Genomic DNA, 7,500 nt, shown 5'->3' on the forward strand with positions numbered 1-7,500 from the left:
CAGGTCTTTTCTCCTCTGCTTCCTATTGGCATTTTTCCAGAATTCATGGCCAGAAAAGTCCTTGGTGGTCTCTATTATGGAACCAGTGGCTTCCTCCTAAGATGGGTTTATTCTCTTCTTCTGGAGATTCCTCAGGAATGCTCTTCCTATGGATGACAGGCTCAGATACATGGGCTTTCAAATGCCTTATAAATTGAATTTCTGCATTAGAAGTCAACAGGATTCTTTACTTCATTTGTTTTGTCAAGGTGAAACTGCCTCTCAGGTTTGGTCTTATTTGAAAGGTGTTCTTAATGCTAGTTTTGTTCAAGATAGTATGTCTGCTTTCACTAAGACCTGGTTGCAAGGCAGTTCTATCAAATCTAAAATGGGATTTTTAGGGTAGTTTTATCTTCTCTGGTTGCTGGGAGATTTGGCTTGCTAGAAATGCATCTGTTCATGATTCAGTTGCTATGTCTTCTTCATCTATTATCAATAAAGTCAAGCACTGGTGTAAGGATTTATTGCATTGCAGCTTGATTATCCCACTCATTCTTCTGGTTTTCATGATTCTATTTGTTTCCAAGTAATGCATATCCCTATGGTCTCCCCTAAGATTCCTAAAGGAAAATGGATCAAATGGGCTCCTCCTCCTTTTGGTATTTTGAAGTTGAACACAGATGGTTCTTCAAGGAATGGCATGGCAGCAGGTGGTGGCATTATTAGGGACTATAAGGGCTCCGCTTTGGTTGCTTTTTCTACCTTTTATGGCCCAGGTACCAACACATTTGCAGAAGCCAGAGCTCCCCTTTTTGGTCTGATGCTTTGTTACAGATTAGGCTACTCCAAAGTAGCAGTGGAGAGTGAGAAAAAATCATTTTTGATAGCATCTGTGGAGGTGCAGTCCCTTGGACAGTCCCTTATATGATCAGATCTTTAAAAACTTTCTTACTTCCTTCCATGTCCATCTCTCATATCTACAGGGAAGGGAATCAAAGTGCAGACACTTTAGCTACCCATGGCCACTTCCATCAGGAACATTTTGAATTTCTTTCTTTTCTAATGGCTCTCTTCCTACTGCCTCTCTTGCCTAAAGAGGTCAGTCCACCGCGTGTCTGTCTTCCAGTTCCTTGACTCCCAAACCTTGGGTCATTGATTCTGCCCCGCTTAGGTTAGCTGTGCTTCCTTAAATATCGGGTTGCCAAGGGTTGTTTCCGGAGGAAATGGGATTAGAACCCATGATTTAGCAGTTGGTTGAGCAGTCGTGGCGGACAAACACAAACAGCAAGCAAAGTCTTGGCTCGCTCTCATTGGGAGGCTGTTCAACCAGACTGACGAAGTTGAGTATTGACACAAACAATAAGAGGACGAGCTTCCCTTCTACTACCGAAAAGAGGAGTTTACCACCGCCTACATATTCCACTCACTCTATCCTCTTTGATCCTATTCCAAGGCGATGGATCCTATTTCACTATCCTTGTCTAGAAGGCGATTCGGTAGCACTGAATTACTATAATAAGGTAAAAGATCAAAGAAGTCTCTCCGATCGATCCCATTCCTAGTCTTCGTACTAAGCCCTGTTGCCTTACCCCTAATCAAGCTTGCTTTCAGCCGAGATCGCCCTTCAGTAGTTGCCCTCCTCGCCCCATTCAATAGAAAGTTGACTTACACGCCTTACTTGATAGGAGGCTTCAGGGAAAGAGATCCGAGAGTTTTGACAGTAGTGGGAAGAGTTTGAAGACTTTCCGCTCATCTCCCGCCTTCGACTTGAAAGCGAGAGGCTTTTCGCTCCTCTCCTGCTTGGAAGCTCTCTTTTAGTCGGAGAAGTGCTACCTGTCGACCGTTAGGGAGACTACCGTCGACCGACCTGAGGAGGGAGACTACTGCCCCTGAGGGGCTTGTTGCTAGAGGCATCCCCTCAAATGAGATTTCTAAACTCTACAACCGCTCCGGTTTGAGCAATAAGAGCCCGCCTTCCGGGTCCTATATTCTAGTTACTAGCTTCAAAGGAACTACTAAAAGAAGGAGTCAAAGCATCGGAGAGTGCTACCTACGAGTGAGTCACCCGCCTGGTTACCTGTCCTTATGAAGGAAGGTGCGCATGAAAGTCTTTACGGAAGACCATCAAATTACTGATTAGGAAGGTCTTTAAGGAATGAACTTCTATTACAGGGATTCTTTTATTAAGACCTTTCGGATAGATAGCCCTATTGAATGAAGGTTGAACACCAACCCGCCTGGAAAGCTAAGAGTCGGCAAAGACCTAGCTGTCGAGGAATGAAAGAAGTCGCTTTCTAGGAGAAGGAGTACGAGGAAGTCAAGTCACAGGCAAGCAACCAACAGGCTAAGAGCTATCTCCCAACCTCTCCCTTATTGACAAAATGAGAGGGATTTCAGGCAATTAGCATATAAGAATTCCTGCCCTAGAAGATCGCATTTCTGACTTGAGCACCGTCTTTAGGCATTTCAGTTCTCAGGATCTTACGAAGAAAGGCTAAAGATCGTACTGAACACAACCCTATGATATGAGTGAAGGCGAGCCAGGAAAGCACCCTGAACTCATAGGGTGAAGGCGAGGAAGCTTTCAAAATTTCAGGGGCTCCTCTAAACAAGAGTTTTGACTAGGTAGATTTGCCCTTCTACGCCGTTTTAGGTGAGTTCGGACTCAATCATTGACCGGAGATTGGGACAGAGCGGATGGCAACTAGCTGACTTCTTCCTGTCACTCGTACAGATCTGATTGAAGATATTGCATTAGAAAGGGATACAAAGTAACTTCCGAAGATTGAAAGAGAGGCAATCCCAGTTCGATACTGGTCTTGTTGCACTTCTTCGAGTTAATGACGGATAGCCCGCTAGGGACTGCTTGGCTTGTTAGCGAGAAAGCGCATAAAAGAATGCCATTTCTCGATCGAGAAAATAGGCTCAAGTACATTAGTCCGTCACTGCCATTTTGACTAGGTGGATTTTGCCTTCTAGTTGACTTCTTTCTGCGGGATACCCTAGTTAGAGCAGTGAAACCTTTAAGGCAAGAGATGCGGGCAAGTCAGTCGCTAGAACTCCCAGATGCTAATAACTCGCTAGAAGGGGTAGAAAGCCTGTTCTTTTGGTACAAATCCTCTTTCTTGAATGAAACTAGCTAGCTGTCTTTGAAGTCAAGTACTTAGCCGGAAAGGCAAGTCCATCGCGGGCACTACCCGACTTATTTCGGTATTGCATATAAGTACAAGTTTAGATGTGGCCATCTAGACAAGTGAAACGGTCCTTGCTGTCGAAGTTTACTACTGGATAGGAATTCCATCGGTATGGCATTAGAACTGCTCGGAGAAGTTCGATATTGAAGGTATACAGTTCGATAGATCGGTATTGAAGTGAGATATTCAATCCTCTTTCTATTGAATGGTATTTCACTGCCTTTCATGTACAAGTATTGCAACTGAGACTGAGAGACAAGGGAGATCCCATTGAACTTGCCTTGATTGAATGAAGGCTAGCTGACTTCGATACTGAATGAACTCGCATGCTGGAGAACCGATGAGAGACATAGTCGATGCCAATATAGCTGTAATTTCACACTGAAGCTTTTCCCTTCGAAGAGTTGATCTTTCATTTCAAAAGTGGTCTCTCCCCAATGGAGAAATGATGCTAGCCCTTTTTCCTTCGATGACAGAGATTGAAATGGATAAAGTGGATTCTCCCTAATGGTGAAATGAGACTGATTTCAGTGATTGAACTGATGGCAACTAGCGAGCAATCTTACTCAATAGGGGCTTTCCATCTTAAAAGCCTTCCTTCTTGCTTGCTTGCGAGAAGGCTTTCTTGCGTTCTTGCTTAGCTGGGGAGGCAGTGGACCAATAAGCTAGCTGTCCCAACCAAGACAGGAGCTAGCCTCTTATCTTAAAGGCTATCGATTTCCTCCTTGAGGAGCAAGGAAGATCAGAGGTCACACTGGAAAGCTATCAACTAACCTGTAAGAAGACTCTTTCTTTGGGCTTCTTCTTAGTCCGTTAGGTAGTTGCCTAGAGCTATTAATAGACTGAAAGGGGAAGAACGACCAGTCTTCCTAGCGATGTACAATTCTTTTGGTATATGAAATCTCGATGTCTAGGTCAATTCAATATCGAACAGAAAGGTAGCAATTCTTTTGGCACAGTCTTTTGGTATATGCAATTGAGAAGCCAAAGTCAGATAGAAGGGCTTGCCTTCCGCACTTTCGTATACCAAATACGAATTGAGAAGTGACTTTGTACAAAAGTACATTGTACCATCAGTCAATCAAATTTCTCCTATCCATTTTGAACTTGATTTTGTACCAACTAAACCTAAGCCAATAGAGCGTCTTGCCTTCGCAATATCGAAGGAGAAATGTTGTCAATGCTTTCATAGATGCCATACAACCATCCCTTCCCCTCCTAGTCCAAGAAGAGCTTCCCCTCCTTCCAGGCCCTAAAAACCTTGCTTCCTAAGCATACTGATAAAGAATTAGCAGAGTCGTCTCCCTCCTCCTAAAAGAGAGAAGCGGGCTAACCCAAGAGAGAGACCAGCCATAATTGCTCTTAAGGTTAGTTAATGGCTTTCAAGGGCTGAGGGACATTAGCCACTCTCCTGCTCGTACCTCGCTAACAACCGTCAACAACCAGTGTTGCAACAACTCCTAAATCAATAGGGCCATAAAGACTAGTCCTACTTGCCCTAGAGATTAGTTAATAGCTTCAAAGACCGGCAGGAAGTCATACAACCTAGCTCTCCTTACTTGATAGGGGGTCGGATAGAGGGTCTAGTAAACTAGCTGAGTCATTCGAGAGGCTTCAAACTTGGCTAAGCCTTCACATAAGCGGGACTGCTTGCATGTCCATCATTAGATTTGCGGGGTAGTGGAGGGAGTGCTTCCTCTCCTTAACAGTCGAGCTCTTTCTTTCCTCTCAAGGAGCATGAGCGGAACGGAACGGTATCAAGTCTATTAGTCGGAGAGGTCGTACCGTCGAACGAGTTGGGGAGCTCGACTAAAGCCGACCTGAGGGAGGCCTACAACCGTCGGTCTAGAAAGCTAGTAACTCGGATCTAGGACTAGGAAGGGAAGGCAACTACCCGAGTTCAGGGTCTGTTGGTTTAGAAGTTCTATATTGAAGTTTCGTAGTGAGATATTTCAGTTAGGTAGTGCTCCTTCTCGAATACCAGACTGAGAGTGGGAGATTGACATCCTTTCAATCTTGGCTAAGAGGACTATTCAAATCCTGGTGAAGTAAAGGACTATGAGAATTCTCAAGTCGATGCGAATATAGGGCCATTTTGATGCGGGAATTGTGCAAAATGAGACTTTCAGGGAGATAAGGCAGGGAAGCCATTAATGGTATTTCATTCGAAGTGGTGTATTTCAAGTTGGAGAGTTAGGGAATTCAATCTTGGTATTGAAAGTGCGGAATCGTATTGCCGAAGTGGGCTATTTGGATAGGAATGAAATAGGTTTTAGAAGGTACAAGTATTGAAAGAAATCCTGTTTACAATGAGTTCTCAATCGCAAGGTCCTACCCGAGTTACAGAAAGTTGCTGTCGGCAAAGAAGTCTTACCAAGGATAGCCACGGCTTTCATTGAAAAAGGATAGGCCACTCGCTGAGCGCCCTAATCAATGAGGATAGGTTTCGATGTGGGGTATTTGCTATATGGTATGGTACAAAGTCAGTTTCTAATTATTCGTGTGGGGAATGAACGCAAACCGCTTCAAGGCAACGGGCTATCTCCCAACTTTCACTTTAGGAATGCCTTTAAGGCTAGCTCTCTCCTTTGGTACTCAATTGGGTATATTCCGTAGTGAGATAAGGAATTCAATCGTATATGGTATTGTACAAATACAGTATGGCAGGATTGACTAGCGGGATGGTTTCAAAAGAAGGATTTCTTGCGGTATCGGTACTCAATAGGGAACTTAAGGGATAGGAATGTACTTTGAGTTCTCAATTCTATTGCATTAGAAAGTGGGGAATTCAATCGGTATGGTCGAAGGCAATCAACTGCCTGACTTCTGTAGATTCGTAGTGAGATTGACTGAATTCAGTTTGACTGAGAGTGAGCAAAAGCATCTTGTCAATTGAAACTGCGATTAGTAAATTGATTTCCAGAATCTAGTTGGACTTAGAGTCCGATGCCTATCTTGTAAGTCTTTACAGAATGGACTTTGACTTTTGAAAGTGTGGAATTTGGCAGGATTGAAGGTATTAGGTAAAAATCCACTTTCTTGAATGAAGTGGACTGGGAAGGGAATGCGAATAGGATAGGTTTGCGAAAGACCGAGGTCTTGACTTCTGCCTGTGCCTCTCGCTTTCATTCACAGGTTAGCCGAAGTCCTTTGAAGGTCTGCTTGCACGGAGATAGTGATTCGATCTTCCCTGCCTTCCTTCGTAGTGCTTGCGAGATGGACTCTTTCATCGGAGGGTGCTATTTCACCCATTGGTCTTGAGAAATCCTACTTCACCTACCTTTGGAACTCAGATCTCAAGAGAAGTCTTGACCGGACTACCGGACTCCCGGTCAGTGCTGCTAGACCTCTAAGCAAGTGTTGCTAGACTTTCCTGGCTGTTGTTGCTGCTCTTACAACTGCTAGGCAAGTTACATGAGTGAGGACGAACGAATGGAACGAATACGGTGAGATACGATTTAGAATCTCTTGTAGTTAGGCAAGTGGAGGACAGTGATCTTCCAAATGATCACTGGCCGGAACGATCTATGATAGCTATTAACTAGTGCCATGGAGTCAGTCAGTCTAAACTCTATAGCTCAACAGTCTAGTGCAGCTAATGTACGAAGGAAGCAAGAAGTCAGCTAAAAAGTATGAGAATCTCCACTGTTCAATCAACAACAACAGGGAGGGATGCCCCCGAGGGCATCCCGATCGATTCAATCAACAAAGCAAGTGTTGTGAGCCCACCGGCGAGTGAGGGCTAAACGGTATTTATAGATTGAAACTAGAAAACCTTAATTCCTGAACTAGCCTCATGAACAAGCCAGTCTCAACTTTCCTGTTCAACTTTCTAGTGCGTCTATCTAAGGATAGATCTCGGTATCTGTGGAGAGGAAAAGAATGAATCCTACTAATGCGTCAAAATCTAAAAAACATTTATCTGTATTCCCCTTTCTTTATAGGTCTCGTGTTCCCCCTATTGAACGAAATGCAAAAACCACATACCCACAAACTTGTCAATAAACAATTCTATGTTCAATTTGACTACAAACAATTCTATGTTCCACTTGACTCCTACCCATACCGTGTTCAATTTGTATAGTTCCCATACCGTGTTCAATTGTACAACTACCAATTCAATCTTGAGATTTAGTAAGAATAGCAGACGGTATACTAGTCAGGACTCTTCTTTTCTACGAACAAGTCAGTACTCGCACTATTGGGAGAACATGCGTCAAAGAAGGTCGTTTTCTTTTCCGTCCTCGCACTATTGTACGAATTTATCCCTGTACCTAAAAAAGTCTTTATTTCACGCTGGAGCATTTGTAAGCGACGGGATCTTAGC

The sequence above is a fragment of the Lactuca virosa genome, chromosome 5 (genome assembly GCF_052849685.1).
Source record: "Lactuca virosa cultivar CGN04683 chromosome 5, Lactuca_virosa_CGN04683_v6, whole genome shotgun sequence".
NCBI lineage: Eukaryota > Viridiplantae > Streptophyta > Magnoliopsida > Asterales > Asteraceae > Lactuca > Lactuca virosa.